Here is a 16,964-nt window from a genome sequence, read left to right on the forward strand (position 1 = left end):
TTTTCCGCTGCAACGTAATTCTGTGTCTTTTCACCTTTCTGTGTCTCCCATTTTGGGGATATCTGTCATGCACTTACTACCCTTACGACGGCTTAATTTTTGTGAATATATGTCCTTCAGTTTGGTGGGCAACAACAATTCTTGGCTAATGTGCAGTTTACAGGTGAGCTTCATTTGAAGACTCCAAACGAAAGAGCTTTTCTTCCTCATATTCTTAAAATTTACCATAAATTTTGACAATAACATAATTTGTGTTTAAATATTGTTGGTGTGTTTCACCATCAAGGTATGTGGCTATCCCTCCTTTCTCTAAAAAACGTCGACTGACAGATTTTTTGCATTCTTAGCTGACTCAGTGCTAATTCAATCCGCCATTTCTAAAAATACTCGTTGCTCACTGCACCTTGCGAAAGTAAAAAATGCTTAAAAACTGCACCAAATTTAGACCATGTCTAAGTGAAAACATTTCGTCCAATTTAATAAAGTGATAAATTTTAGTCACATTTTATTTTGGAAGCGCATCACACCCAAAACAACATCAACAATTTGTGAGTAATAAACCCACTTCCATATGGACATGATTCTTATCGTCAATGCGCATTTTCATCAAGAATGAAAGGAAAATTAGCGCGGGTGCATGAGGTAAAATCAAGGAAGAAAACCAAGCCAATTCCGAATGAAGCGATGATTCAAAAAAATAAAATGTCTGAGAATATGTCGTCATTGCTGGCATCAGTGGCGTCTTGGCTACAATCGCATCCTATCGTCCGCCTTTTCCATTTTCCTCGCATTTTCTTTTTTTGAAAAGATCGAAAGACCGGGAAAAATAGAATTTCGCACAATCGAGACACGAAACATAGCATTCGTTAAAGCTAACTACGAATTTCCCGAGAAAATAAAATTCGACCTCAAAAACTTTCTTATTCGCGTTGAAATTTCCACGGAAAGCTAGTGCTCGAGCTGAAGTGAATTGGGGTGGGTTGCGTGAAGCATCTTGAGCTGCGTGTCTTGATTGTTCCGCGGTTAAAACTTGGAGAACTGAACTTCTTGAAACGCGATCCTGCGAGTTTAAGCGGCTTATTCGAACAGGTAGGTGCATTGAAAGATACGAATTAATAATTTCACATTTCGTCCTTATGGAAATGAGAATTCTTGACTTCCTTCCGGGTGGATCAAGTGTTACATAAGACTAGAAAATGCTGATAAGTGAAAAAACTTCTCGACGGAAAATCATCCCATCCGGAATAAGTGGGGCGTTGAAAACTTCTTTTATCTCCTTTCAAAGGATTTCACGATAATAATTTGGTGATCGCTGTAACGTTACCTGCGGCTGCAATCATGTGCACGCAAACTTCAGACGCATTTTACAAGAATTTATCTAATGATCGCCAAAGAATTCGAAGAATTCGATTCCTTGTTTTTATTTTTAGAAAGATTGAAGTGATCCTCTAAGATAAAATGAAAATTCAGTGAAATGCTCGTTGGGAAAAGTGTCTGGCCGCCTAGTGCTATAGTGTGGGATGTGATAATATACTTATGTACATCGTTTCACGATCAGTGAGGTATAAAATTACCTGGTGCAAGTGAAATTTCGCATACAGTGTCGCAAAGTAGTAATAGGACTCGAGTGCTTTTGCTGGCAATGTAGGTTTCAAGTCTTTCACTAATTAAGTATGAACATCGAGTCGTTTACTTTTTTTTTAATTTATTGTTTCCTTCTGAGTTACAATTTAACGTAATTTTATATGGACTTTGTTCGGAAAATAACAAAGAGTGATGGAGATATTCCCGACAGTATCTTTTATTGGCTGGTTTTCTGATTGCTTTCTGGAAACGATACTATTTATAGCCTCATTGGATATATCAATTACATAATAAATAAATCAGTGGTTTTGGTGGAAAATACGAGTATATTGAGGCTCGTTTTTTCCGGATGACGTGTAGATAATCTACTAAAAGATACAAATTAGTAGTCCGTAATATTGCCCATAAAAAGCTAGCGGGCAATTGCTTCTCTTCATTAAATCTATTAACATTGAAAGTGGATTATAGCAAGGACAAAGCATCTCCCGTTATTTGACGAAGACGTTGAGCTACTTTCTGTAAGAGAAAATCGGAGTTTTACTCCTACTTCATTAAGTAATCTCACAAAAATACTCGTGCGTTAGTTACACTGTCTCTCCAGGTAGTCTAGAAGGAACTCAGTCCCAGATTTTCAGTGATCATTACCCTTAAGGTTGTGCAGGTAACAAAACCTAAAGATTCATTAGTCGTCATAATTTGTAGCTCGAAGACACAGTAGCTTTCCTGGATGTAGCTTAAATAAGCCATCAGATTTGGTATATGGGTCGTATTCACAAATTCGAACTCTTGTTCTATAGTGGTTTCACAAAAGGTCAATATCGTACAAGAAAAATATAGGGAAAGTAAAATATAGAAAAGCGCTTAAGTCATAAGATCATATCAGGCGTTCCTTATTAGAAATACACTCCTTATCAGGAAATACACTTTTTCTTATGTACGACTATACACAGGCTTTCCATGTTATCGAGCCAAAGACCATTGCAACTGACAACATGACAACACATTTTTCCATCCCCTTTCGTTGATCTTTTAGACGAGTTTATTTGAAGATGCTTTTCCATATCACCCTCTTATACAAAAAAGACGAAACTTCTTAAAAAAATGAGTCCATATCACTCACTCTAAAATTCTGGACAAATATGTCAAAGACAGCCTCTTATCCTGTTTGGACATCTCATTACGAAGAAGCAACATGAATTTCAAAGGACGCACGACACCGTAACTGACTTAGTGAGGTTAACCAATTTTGCCAAAGCTTTTCACTTTGTTGCGTATACCCTGCTCTTCAAATGGCTCTGCTCGTATGGCTTTTCACCGTCTATTGTTTCTTGGTTTAGGTCTTACTCAAGTGGCGGAGAAAGTAGAGTCTCCTCCAACAACTCCTCGGAGTAAGTATAGTCTCCTTCAACAATTGCATCTCATCCCTTTTTTCCCTCACCTGGAGTCCCTGAGGGTTTCACACTCTTTTTTAAGGTTTTGTGTGAAACAAAACCTTATTAGAATCGATTCGATGTCTGTCTGTCCGTCTGTCTGTCTGTCTGTTTGTCTGTCTGTCTGTCTGTCTGTCTGTCTGTCTGTCTGTCCGTCTGTCTGTCTTTTTTTTTTTCGGCGTTGGAAGGTGGAAAGGTTCAAAACCTACTGCTGGCTCCTGCCACGCAGTTATGTGAGACTTCTACTCACTAAAACCACCTCCTTCTCATTCCACTCTCCCCACGGAACTCCTATCAAGTATTGCATCGCGGGGCTGGATCAGCTTTTAACTGCGGCTCATTATGGTTCTCTCCCTTCCTTGTTTTCGTCGTAGCTCTTCCTGCCTAAGCTGTTGGTGAATAGCTTGCAGTTCCCTTACAACCTGGTTCCAGGCATCCGTTGACTCCAGCATAAACTCCACAATGTTTTCGGGTGTTAAACGCCTGTCTGCGACCGCTTCCATTCTTGCTCGGTGCGCGGTGAACCTGGGGCAATCAAATATGACATGCTCCGCATTCTCAGCCACGTTACCACATCTTGGGCAGCATGGTGATTCGTCGTGACCAAATCGATGTAAATAGGCACGATAACCTCCATGTCCACTCAAGAATCCGTCTGTCTGTCTGTCTGTCTGTCACAGCCGATTTATTCGGAAACGGCTGAACCGATTGTCACGAAAATTGGTAGGAGTATGTAATCTGCCGTTCCCTTTACATGCAGCGACTGACGCCATTTTGTGTTAAGTTTAAGGAAAGGAGGGTGCAACATTTTTTTTTATAAAATGTGGCCATGTGGGGTATCAAATGAAAGGTCTCAATTAGTACTTTTCGAAACTGGCTCAATATTTGATATGGGGTGAAACATAGGGGAGTGAGGGCTCAAAATATGACCCCCAAAAAGTGTAACAGGTCTCGTTCTCAGAACCTATCCAACCGAAAAATCTGAAAAAAATCTCAATAGTGCATCTCTACGAAATCTAGGCCTCAAAATATATCCGGTGCCGATATCTGTACAAATAAAGTTAATAATAGTATATTTCCACATTTTAGAAATTTACCCGACACCCCCCTTATGTTCATCCCAGAAGCACAAAATTTGGCATGGGTATAAAGAAGAATATAGTGCACAATTTGGTCAAGTTTCAAGAAAATCCAACTAATATTAACAAAGTTATAGGGGGTAAAACTTTACCATGTTTCGTGAATTTCATGCACTCTACACCTAACCTGAATGACGTCATCATTACATATCAATTCGTCAATACCACAACGAAATGAGTTCTTAAGAATGGGGTCGCAAATAATTATTTTGTTTTAGTTTTTTAGTCATTTGCATATATCAATTACTCCAACTAGACATGTTTGTATGTAGGTATATAGTATATGCGTGTTAATGAACTTTGCGGGTAGAGCCTAATTCAGATAGATATAAGAAGTAAATCGGAAATATGGGTACGATCAATTTATATACGTGCATATAAATGTACAATATTCGGAAATAGGCAGTTTGTTTGTTTAGGGTGAGCGTATCATCTAAGGCTGTAATATGTACGTATGTCTCGTAATTTTGTCGCTGTATACGGGTAGAAAAATGTGCGTTGATAAGATGAACACAAAACCTTTATACCCGAAGCACGAGCTTCCGGTATCCCGACTTGTTTATATAAGGTTTTTAACGTGATGTTCAGCAAGCTTCGATTTGATCTTCACAAAGTTGACATCCTCAGCTGAGCTTACAGGATTTCTGGTTTTCGCAATATTTTTGAGTATGCTTCTCAGTATAGTGCCCTCACCATTATTGCGATTGTCTTGCGAGTAACTATATTCACAAGAAGTTTACTGGCTCTCTGCCTTTTTTGTTGAAAAAAAAACTCCCCTATTCATGTTGCCTTTAAAATCTGACTTTTCTTAACACTTCTTCAACAGTTCAGATTTCTGATGCCTGTGCTCTTTAGAAACTTCGCCACCCAACCCCTCCTCAGAGTTTACTATACATTTTTAACGTTTTTGAGGTGCCTTTCACGGAGTTCTTTTGCTACTCGCTCCCCCGTGCAAAGAATAACACCACGAGCGTAAAATCACTTGCAGCTTGGTCCTTTGACGAAAAATTAGCAGATCAGATTTGAATTCTTTCTGATCCGTTCTAATTGATGGGAACCTCTACTGAAAAAATGGGTTTGCGTTTCGAAAATCTGTCGAATCACTTAACTTAAATTTGGTACAGCAGGTTCAGTCCACAGTACTGAAAAGTAGGCGTCATAGTGGCAAAAAGGATCTTATCTCTCTATGTAGGATAGCTAAGAATAAATGATCAAGTTGATTCCAAATTCACCTTGAAATTCAGGATTGCACTCCTTTTTAAGGGTTTACTTCAACTAATTTTTTCGCCGAATTTAGTCATGTGAGGTATCACAGGTTCTGACTAGTACTTTCTAAAATTGGTCACAGTTCTGACATAGACATGCGGAAGGGAAGAGTGCGGGGGGTGGAAAATGAAAAAAACTTTCATATCTGAAACGCCAAGCCCTGGTTTTCGACTTGTTGATCGCTTGTCTTTTTTGTCATTTTTTTCAAACCGGATAAGAGTGAGAGACTCTTGATCTCAAAGAGTAAGAAGATTTGAGATATCAATTGCTTTAGCTTAAGTGTGGATTGTAATTGTATAATACCTGATTGGCGGAACAACGAGAAATCGTAATCGTAATCGTAAATAAGTCCGAGGGGGTTACCTTATACACAGAGATAGGGTAACAGTTTTATTATGGGGGCTGGGAATTCATGCATTATTACTGTTATTTACCTACAAACAGTTTGCTCTGAAGTCTTCTTGAAGTTCAAAGATATGCTAAAATGTGGTTACTATTAATGCCTGGGGATCAAAAAATCACGAAAACAGCGGAGGTCATATTGTGATCTATGTTTGTAACAGAACTCGAAAATGATAGCCGTAGCTGGTCTTAGTATTTATGCAGTGTTTAATGGTCCTAAGAGCTATCAAATTTTCACAATTTTTTTAAAGTCAAATTGGAGGTTGTTAGGCCTGAAGTTGGACGGCTTTTTAAATTCACCCTTCTTGTATAGTGAAACAACTTTTAGAACTTTTTACGTAGAGTTGAAATATCTTCTCTTTAGGTAGTTATTAAAAAATTTCGAGGAAGCACAACGCGGTTCTATCGGCGCTTGCTTCAGTTCAACCACCAAGTACCCAACCATGCCTGGAAAGGTTTTGCAGTTCCTGAATGGAGAAACGTACCTGATTTCTTTAGATAACACCAAAGTAGTCAAAATTGATTGATTATAAGGACGAATTGATGATTTTGACAATAAAACCGCAAAGTTGGATTGCGTAGAAATTGTACTTGTATGTCAATTTCACAAAAAGGCCCCATATCGGTTAAGTAGTTAACATATTACACGATTTGGGTTCTTGCCTCTTTGGTAGCATTTTCAGCTATGTTTTGGAGGCTATTCGTACTTGTAGTAATTAGCCAATGTTCTTGTTGGGCCACGGCATTTCACGCGAGGTTATTTCTGATATTTAACGCAGCTCTTTCTTTCTATCTACGTGTCCCTAATTTTGGCAGTTGAAGCCTTTTGCAATCTTTTCTTCTGTAAAAATATTCCTTACCCTGAATACTTTATAAAGATTCTGGGCGGACAAAAAAAGTCGCAATAAACAGTCTCGATTCCAAGCTCGTAGTTAGCGTTGGAATTTCTTATGCAGAAGCCTGTCTTTTCTTGTCATGAAATTCTTGGCTATTTTATTCATTCATTATGTAGGCGGGGTCGTTTTTTAGTTGAGTATTCTATGAGCGACTAGCTTTGAAGTATAGTCGTGGTAGCATGTAAATACTTCCCTTTAGCATGGGGAAGATTTTTGCGGAACTGACGGATTGGCCCTGGTACTTTTGGTTCCTCTCAAAAACTAGGGAACTTACTCTTCAAACAAAAAATCAAGCTTCGGCCCAGCTTTGATCAAATTGTGGCGGATTTACGCTGGTTAGAATTCGCAGTCATGTTGTATTTTGCCAATGTATAAAGAAGATCGCTTTTGCCAAACCACTTTTAGGGCAGAAGTAAGGCAGTGTCTCATGATTTGCCTCTGCCTTGGATGAAATCGTACGCCATTTGGTTAAACACATTTTTTTTGTACAGAAATTGATTACATCTAACAGGAGAACCTTAACAGTAGATTACTTAATCTAAGGTGATAACGGACTTAAAGCAACGATGAAGATGATTGGATGATGTTGTGCTGGACACTGGAACCAGTGACTCTATGATGGAGTAAGGGCCGATGAAGAGAATGGCTCTTCCTTCCTCATCGAACACATTGCCATGTTCTATAAGATCGAGGATAATGTGTGGGAATTTGTTGGATATAATAAGATTGTCTTGAACACAATCTACGTACATGGCTTTTTTTATTAGGGAGTTCGCGTTCTCTGCACTTGGAAAGGAATTTCATCGCCTGGTTGACCAGGAAAGCGCCGATGCGAGCGATTTCGCATGAATTGTAGGTGTAGCGTTTGAAGTGTGCTTCGAGTGGTCTTAATAATAATAATAGTTTGCGCAACAATCCATATTGGATCAGGGCCTTGAAGTGTGTTAGAGCACTCCATTCAAGACCGCAACGGTATACTGCAGGATTACAATATCCTGTAGGAGGAAATGTGGTCAGCATTGCGTTCGCCCGAGACTATTACCCTGATTTAACTCACGTACTCATTCACAGCTAAGTCGACTGGTATCCGGCGTCAAATCACGATACAAATCTCACTGCTACCAGTGGACGAGGAGAGTATGTCCAACTGAATGAGCGGACCGATTAGCAAACTGGAAATCGGGTTCGATTTGGTTGTCGATGAACGTTTTGGTTTTGGTGTTTGGGGAATCTAGTCGGGAGATAGTTTCCGCGACTCCCGACTCTGTTGGGGAGTTTTGTACAGAGGAAGGATTTGGTGGGCTACGAGGAAGTGGTTTGCAAGGACTTTGGCCTTTTCGAAGGGGGATTGTTTTGGGGAAGGATCGGGGCTGTGGAGGAAGATTTTCCGAGCCCAGAGATCATATATATCGGCTTTTAGGGTGTGGAAGTATGGCGAGTCTGAAGAGTCTGCTCTGGCCGTCTTCGTCTCTGATTTTCTTTCTACTTATACTTTCAGCTTCCAAAGATTTTTATTTATGGCCTCAAATGTGTGAAAATGGGACTCCAAATTCGGCTCGGAAACGTTTGTTATATTTTTGTCTTCAATTCATTGGTAACTGTTGGTCTACATGATATTAACATCAGAGTAAATGCGCGAAATTCTTCACGCCCAAATGATTGAATAACGTCAAACATGTGCTATGCTTTTCCTCCACCATACAAATTCAAGAAATCCGCCTGGGGACAAATTTCCTGTATGTAGTCCTCTTGTCATATGATCACAGTTTGGCAGGCCAAGTTGAACCTGAGCTCATATCGGAAGCTTTAATGTAAGATGCTAGACGAACAAATAAAAACCAAACCCAGAAGTGGAAGGTTTCTATAAGCTCTTTTAGGCTTCTTGGCTTCTATATGGTTGCCACGGGCCAACAACGTAAAGACGAATTTCCTTTAAAACTAAACTACATACAATCTATCAAGGACCCGGAAGAAAAAAACAGAGTAGAGCGGAATTTATATGATAACTTGTCCTGAATGCAACATGATTTACGTAAGTCTGACAAAAAAATTTCGTGCACACCCGAAGTATGGGATATTTCCAGAAAGCGGATAAAGCAAAACCAACCAGTCCATAAGGCCCAAGTAAGGGGAAGTAACTTCTATGTAGGATTTTCATGGTGGTTCTAACTTTGAAGTTATAGTTACTTGGTTGCTCAATGTATGTACCTATGTGGATTTGGTGTGGTGTATTATCAAACAAGAGAGGCCAACACATAGGAACCTTGAGAATGCATTGACCCCTTGACAAAGGCAGATTTTTGTTTATAATCATAAATAGCTAAGGAGACTTATAGAGCTTACATTCTCTTCAGGCCTGATTGGAAGTTCTTGGGTAGATACAAGGGGATTTTCTAATTTCTCTCTCTTCTGTCATCCTACTTAAAATTGTTGATACTCGTCTCTCAGGGTTCTTTCTTTTCGTTTAATAAGTTCTTCATGAAATTTTGACTGTAAGCATTTTTTATAGTCATTTTTCATCGTTTGATGGGGACATATACGCCGATAAGTCATGAAGCTAAATAGAACTGTTTTTTGATCCAAAAGGCGTAGTTAAAGAATATAAGTTTAGTGCGGAAGCAAAGTTCACCTTTCTTCGATTGTTTGTTGTTCTTAGAAGTGACAGAAAAAGGTTCTGATCCGTTGCTACTTCAACTGTCAATTAAATGGTTCTATGGTTCTTTCGTACATACGCCAGGAGAGATTTGACTTTTTGCTGATTGTCACTAAAAGATGATGACAGCTCCAGATTTTCCAATTTTATTAAAAAATTTTTTATGGTGAATTCATTTTGTAACGGTGATACAGGTTTTCTATTTTCTTACTTTCTGTTTTTTTTTTGCTTTTTGTTTTTTTTTGTTTTCTTGAAAATAATGAAATTTGTCTGAAACATAGTTTATTCGAGTAAATAAAAATCAGAATACTTGACTTTTTCGAAACCGGACTATTTTTCAAAAAATAAGAGAAGCAATCCGAATTTCCTTTCCCAATACTTACAAACAAATTCAAGTGCCCCAAATATTGCTCTGAGGCACTGTACCTCCATCACTATATATCCAAATAATACTATTTATAAATAATGTTCCTATTTTCTCATCCACACTCGAATTCAACTCGAAAAAGCCCAAAAAATGCGTGGCGTACGCAAATATACCCCAATACAAAGTGAATTTTCCCTCTCACTTTTCCGAGACATTTATTGCTCCCACGAAAATTGCCACAATTTTTTGGGTGAATTTCATTTCACACTCACTCTTTTATTAGAATCAAGTTTGTATGTATGTATTTTGGACGCATGGGGCTGTATTTCGCTGCTCAACAAGATCATTTGCAGGTGCCGCCGACATATTATTGGTGTCTATTTTAAATTTTCTGAAACCCCAAGTTTTATTTTGAATTTCTTACATTTCTAAGTTCGACATGCCAAGAAAGCGGATAGTGGAAGAAAGTTAATATGAGGAAAAGAGGACGAAAGATTTAGGCGTTGTTCGCTGTTCGTTGTTTTGAAATAATTGTAGTTATTTAGTTCGTCCGTTCTGTTCCAGATTGTACTTTTCTTAGTCTAATTTTTGCATTTTGTTTTTGGGTCGGGGGGTTGACAACTTAATGAGATGTTGATGCAATAGTACTGGTCAAGTTGGCAAGACAAATGGCTCTTTTTCCTGAAAATTTTCATAATACTTTGACTATTTCGAATAAGTTTGAAGTTCACATGCTGAGTACTTGCAGATGCTAATCTGAATTCCTGAAATCTGGTTCATCATTTCAAAATAAAGTAGTCCAACATATCCATATCTTGTTTTGTTTGCAAAACTCGACGAGATAGTAAAGAGGTATAGTCTATTCCTATGTATTAGGTTTGTAAAAATAAAGCTGGTGAAATATTGGTCAGTCAAACAATTTAGGTCCGTTTTTAAATTAGACAAATCTCGTTCATATTTAAGAGGAACTTTGATCAAACGAACTATTTCAACTTTTTCAATTTCCGGCAAATTAGGAACCTCTTTCTTGTCTGGCTCTTGATAAAACCCAATCCAATTTATGCTTTGACAGGCCTTTTCTAAATGCCATCTGCTAAAGGGTTCTCCAAAAACAAACCAATGTTCCTTTGATTCAACCTGTGGAGGTTGATTTAACAGACGAATCCGCTTCTGATTTTCATATTTTTAAAATATAAGTGTTCAATTAATGCAATTTTTACCGTACGATGATCGATTTTCAAAGCTCGTACCTCGGGTTCGAAGGCTGGTTTCGTCATGGATGTTTACGTCCGCTTTAGTGATTGTCCCATTGCCGTATAAAAACTTAAGAATATGCAAGAGTGTGAGGATATTGAAATTCAAATGTACAACAACATAATATTTTGAATTTGGTGAAAATAATAAGGAATGCCAGTTTGTTGGGTGCTCTACCCATATAGGAAGTTAACCTTAATTCGTCTGGCCTTATTCTTTGACTTTTTGTACAGTCTCTCATTGTTCTCATTCCTGACTTCTCTCTTACTTCCCTTCTTCATTTCCATCCCAACTAGAATTTATCAGTGTACTTTCGGATGTGCTGTTAGGAAAATATTCTGACCTACCTTTCATTCTCTGTGGGGATTTCAATTTTCCTTCCATTGAATAGCCAACTTCACCCTAATTATATGATTTCTTTGCATGTAGCTCTCAGGCCATTAATGAATTCCTGTTTCGCCTTCAACGTTAACCACAAGCACGTCCTCGATTTGGTATTGATCAACATTCGTAGCAATCATCATCTTCCTCTTGAAGTTGATTTTCGTGTTAATTAATCCAAAGTGAATTTTCTTTGAACAGTTGACAGGAATTGTTGCTTGGAAAATTTACCATGCAATCCGCTTGTTTTAACACTTCATGACTTTTTTAAACATTTTTTCCTGTTTCGTTCATTTCGCTCATCCTGGTTTGCGTAAATACCTTGTCTGGTTCACTGCTAAGATGCCGAAGTTTTGGTGCTACAAAAGATCGGGAAAACTGTAGAGTTTTACGTTTGTCTACGACAAGTCAAAGATGCACATTAATATATGGTTGTCAATTTCTTTCCTGGAGTGTAGCGCATCAATCAGGCCCAGGTTTGCTGAAATGCATTTCAGCTTATTCCAGAACTTTGCGAGAAGTTTGAACTCCTTCTCTATCGTGACCTACTCGTCAGCCACTTTGCGATAATATATTTCATTCATAGACCAGACCAACCTACGATGCTGAGAGAAAGAAATTTACATAAAATAAAGGAAAACTTGCTTCCGAAATACTGGAGAAAAAAGTTGTTTAGCTATGCGTTTCTAATACTTCCGCTTTCTTCAGTTTCGGGCAAGGGCAAAATTGTTGACGTTGCCAAGCAAGCTCGCAAGGGGATAAGTTGCAAAAAGTCCCAGTTCAAAAAAGTGGGCACCGTGGTTGATATTTATATCTCACAACATCGTCTTGTGCCACAAACCCAGGGTGGGGTGGCTCTTAGATCTTAATACTACCAGTATCATCATACTCCATCGATCCATCCAGTACGATAACTATAACTTGCGTTGTCTATTGAGTCCTCCGATTTGCTTCCAGCTAGTCAACACTCGGGTCAAGGAACATTTAAAAGAAGCTGAGCTAAGAAAACGGAGTAGAAAAACACATATTAATTCTGCAATCTCCCGGCATATTGTACAACAGGACCATCAAATGGAGAGGGTAAGGGTGCTGAAAGAGGTCAAGCGCGCAACAAATAGGACCCTTACGAGAGTTTCTTCATTGGAAAAGAGCCTCAAGAGCGCCCATTGAATACAGATATGGGAAACGTGCCCTCTTATCTGTATTCACAGATACCACAAAGGGGATATGTCAATTAAGAGATAATTAAGGCCTAGTCATTTAGATAATTAGATTAAAATAGTTGGTATATATTTAGATTAAGGATATTTTTGGGATTTTCCGCTAAAGAAGGCAGCAAGTGGCTCCGAAATAAGTTTTCGGGGAAATAAACAAAAATCATTGACAATAGGGAAAGTGGAATCTGTTTATTTGTTCGGACATGAATTCTGTCAATGCAAACACGCCGGGCGCAACACGCAATACCATTAATCACACGTTTTTGCTGAGTTAGAATATCACTAGTAAACTAAGGAGATGCAAACAGCTATCGTAAAGGGAATTCTGGTTCCATGGATGATCAGATTTTTATCAGCACTGTACTGATGCATAACATGTCCTGGCACCTTTACATGCAGCGATCACCAGATCTTTTGAAGGTTTTGTGTAAAACACAACCTTATTTAAATCGGTTTTGTGTCTGTCTGTCCGTCACACGCATTTTTCTCGGAGACTGTAGCAGCGATTGACACCAAATTCGGTGGGAAGGTGGGAACTGTGAACGCTCACGCATACAGTGAGTTACATCTTTGTACGTCGAATTTAAGGGGGGGGGGGTCCCCATACATGCAAAAGGAGAGTTCACATTTTTTTTAACCAAATATAATCATGTGGGGTATCAAATGAAAGGTCTCGGTTAGTATTTTTCGAAGTTGATCTGACATTTGTTGGAAAGTCGGGGAGTTCGGGGGGTCGAAAGTAAACATTTACTTAACGCAGCCATTCTCAGAAACTGCCCAACCGAAAAATCTGAATAAAATCAGGAGGCTGCCACTAAATGGTGGCTAGGCTCCAAAATACCTTCCATACCGATATCCCTTCAAGCAGAGTTAATAATAGAATATTACTATATTTTCCAGTAATTGGCTGCAGAAATCCCTTTAAGTCCTAGCATTATAATATAGAGCTTCATCCTACCAAGTTTGGTGGAAATCGCACTATTACTAACAAAGTTATAATACGTCAAAGTTATTGCTTTCTAGCAAATTCAAGATTTTGAATGTCAATATCACCCGAAAGTGTATATTCTCTCATAATATATGCGTATATTACGTGTTACGTACTAATGCTGCCCTGAGACGCATGAAAGCCTATGGAGCAATGCTCAGTGGCCGATCATTTCTTCAGACCACACGCCTTACTGTCTCGCTGAAAATTCTTCACGGATTATTCTCCCAACAAGACGGTAATTGCGGTTGTCCGGTAGGAGAGGGAACAGCCACACTGGGGACCCTGAAGTTATATCCGATAAGACTCGCTGGAATGTGTAGACCGGACATATTCGCTGAGTTGAAAAAGCGGGTATGTTGATGGGAAAATTTGCGCGAGGCGAGCTATTCACCTAACCCGCATACCCACAATGGAGGGAATTTTAGAGCAAATGCTTTCAATTTGATCAATTTCAAGCTTTATACGAAAGTCATAGCCAACGGTTGGTATTCCCTGCTGTTCAGAATAAAGAAGGCTCTAGCGTAATACTGCTGTTGAACCAAGTATAATGATAAAATATATGTCATCTTCTAGCTTTAAAGGAGGCCACGGTGATTGACTGCGTGGACGAATATAGCACTGGTTGCAAAGCATCTGCAGGATGTTGTGTTAACATTCGCAAAGGAAAAACGGATGCGGCCTCTATTGCCAAACACCATTAGAGAAACTAATAACTCGAATTAGATTCGGGAATCATATTGCCACCTCCAAGCCAGCCATCAAATTAGGTCTAAGCATTGTGTCCAGCATGCGTGTGACAAAGGACTAACCCTGAGTATGATACTGGTAAAACGTAGGTTCGCCGGGGTATGCCTGCACGCTATTTTTATATAGGGTTTCGAGCTCAATATTTTTCTATGCAATCCCATCCCGAGGCAGGCATTACAGATCGCATGAAACACATGCACATAAACTGGGTGCTGCTTACAGAAAAAAACAGCCCTAAACATGAGCTCCACTTTCAGGATCCTTTTAGAGCATTCTTCAACGGGAGAATGATACCAATTTCGTTTGGTCAATTGGTAGACGGGTGTACATAAAGTGAAATCCATCTTTGGCTTATCGTAGTCGAAGAACTCAGAAAGGCTGATTCCCCCCATTAAGGAGTGATTAGAGAGAAGGCTTGGGGAAATTGTATATAATTTCACCCCATTTCTCGCGGAACTTAAAAGATACCGCCAGAATCTCTACAGGTTTAAATTGTAAAGTTCATCTGATTGGCAAAACTATTTTGAAATTCCGCACGAGCCGAAGCACGTCTTCTTCTATTGTCCGAGATTCTCGGATAAGAGAAGGTGAAATGCAGCCCGATCTTGAATGCAAGGAATATTTTTGAATCTTTATGGTGAGACCGCTTATATTGAAAAGATATGTCATGGGTTTTAAAACTTCAATGATGGTGATTTTGATATCGAAGATTGGCATAACGGTGGAACAGGGAAGGCTTTAAAAGAAACAGATTTACAGTTATTACTTGATAAAAATTCATGTCAAAAGCTAGGAAAACTAGCACGGTCACTGGGAGAGACACAGTAATATATTTCGTGCCAGTAGAGATATGTCTCTGAATATATCAAAAAGTGTATAATGGAAAAAATTGTAAGACAAAAAATATTATATTTTTTTTATGAAATTACTTTAGAAAAGTGTTCTTCACATGGTGCCGCACGCGGCTATACACAGCAGATTTAGAATGTGTTAAACGTCATTGAGAAATTTCTCTTCGTTACGCAGGTAACACATGTAGCTTTCTGGCACGTACAATAACGTTTGGATATTCCGGGTTCATGTGCTCAGCATAACACTAAAAATACTGACGGGTCATTACTAGTTAAACTACCGCATTGGGAAACTAGGGATATCTACCGATACTGTCTGGAGATTTTGGGGATAGAGTGACGAAACCTCCACGCATATTCTGGAATAACGTCTGCCACTTGTGCAAAACATCTTAGGAGAACATTTAATACTTGACACAAGCTCTCCTGGACCTCGATCGGAAGGCGCCGAAAATAGCCTGCCTCATCGACATAAAACAGACTCGTTTATACGCTTTCCGAAGTCCTCCATTTCCATCCGCACCACTACAAGCTAATTGTTAGCTTTCTTAATGGACGGCAGTCCCAAGTTCAATTCCAACAGAACCTTCCTTCCCCATACTCAGGTCCGGCTGGCATACCTCAAGGATCAGTCCTTTCTGCTACCCTCTTTTCCCTGTTCACCGCCGACTTACCCAGACCAACCCCACATCCGAACCCAATCCGAATTCTCCAATACGTGGATGACCTCATCCATTACACTTCCACCAGAAACATCCCGGCTGGTGAAGCCCGCCTGAATTAGTTATTAGACGAGCTTTACCGGTACTTCACCTGTTGGAAACTCTCCCTGAACCTACAGAAATGCGAAACTATCGTCTTCTGCGATAACACAAGGATTACGCCGAAAATAAGGAATGACATATCAATCTTATCCCTCAAAATTCACAACGCCCCAATCCCAGCCGTAAATGAAGTCACCTACCTAGTGGTGCCTATGAATTCCCACCTATGCCACCTTCCACATATTACGAGGGCACTAAGACGTGCAACTTGTGCCTTCAAATCCCTTTACCCAATCCTGAAATACAATGTCCCAACATCTCTGTTTTGCTACAAACAGCTTATCCGTCCCGTGAAATCCTCTTACCTCTCCAGATCCGAAACCTTCCTTTTTACACCGGCAACCAATCCTCATACCAATTTTCATAACCCACCCATTTCTAGCGCCAATCCTAGCTTCCTTTTCCCAAATCTTTCTCGCATGCATCCCATCCCACATCCTAGTTCCTCCCCCCCTCCCGCCCGAATTTATCTAAACTTCAACGAGTGGAGGATTTTTTCGACTTTTCCTCCAACATATTTTGTTACTTTCCTTAGAATACTTTTCCAGTGATAAGTTAGTTTAGTCCTTAGTTTATACCTTAGATTGAGTTAAACTGTTAATTTAATTTAGCTTTATATTAGAATAGGCAAAATAATGTGTCCACCAAAGGCACGGAATAGTTGCTTAGGTTGCAGGGTAGATTTCCTTGGTGCTTTCAGTATTATTATTCTAGTTGGTTAACTATTAATTTCACTACCCTCTTATGGATATCATATCGTGGAAAATACTATTTTTAAGTGTATCAATGTCAAGATATTTCGGCTTTCCACAAAGTAAACTAATCAGCTAACTATCAATAAGTAGATTCCTGAAGGTGTAGACCGCATAGCCGTCCTCCTGTGCACGCCCTTGAGCCCTCTTGAGCTTGACAAATAGTGATGCCAAATTTTCAAATATGAATTTATCGAATTATCTCATTCA

General features: G+C 39.2%; 1 protein-coding gene across 2 annotated transcripts in view; it reads left to right on the forward strand.

Moving 5' to 3' along the window:
• Positions 1 to 854: 854 nt before the first annotated feature.
• LOC119648195 overlaps positions 855 to 16,964 on the forward strand; it is a 38,929-nt gene continuing 22,819 nt past the window's right edge. Inside the window, exon 1 of one of the 2 annotated variants that reach the window (XM_038049786.1) lies at positions 855 to 1,089. The gene's annotated coding sequence lies outside the window, so the exon portion shown is untranslated. Of the gene's footprint in view, positions 1,090 to 1,508; positions 1,645 to 16,964 lie in introns of those variants that run through there. The other variant, XM_038049787.1, reaches the window with a different exon arrangement.

Source organism: Hermetia illucens, chromosome 2, assembly GCF_905115235.1.
Source record: "Hermetia illucens chromosome 2, iHerIll2.2.curated.20191125, whole genome shotgun sequence".
Lineage (NCBI taxonomy): Eukaryota > Metazoa > Arthropoda > Insecta > Diptera > Stratiomyidae > Hermetia > Hermetia illucens.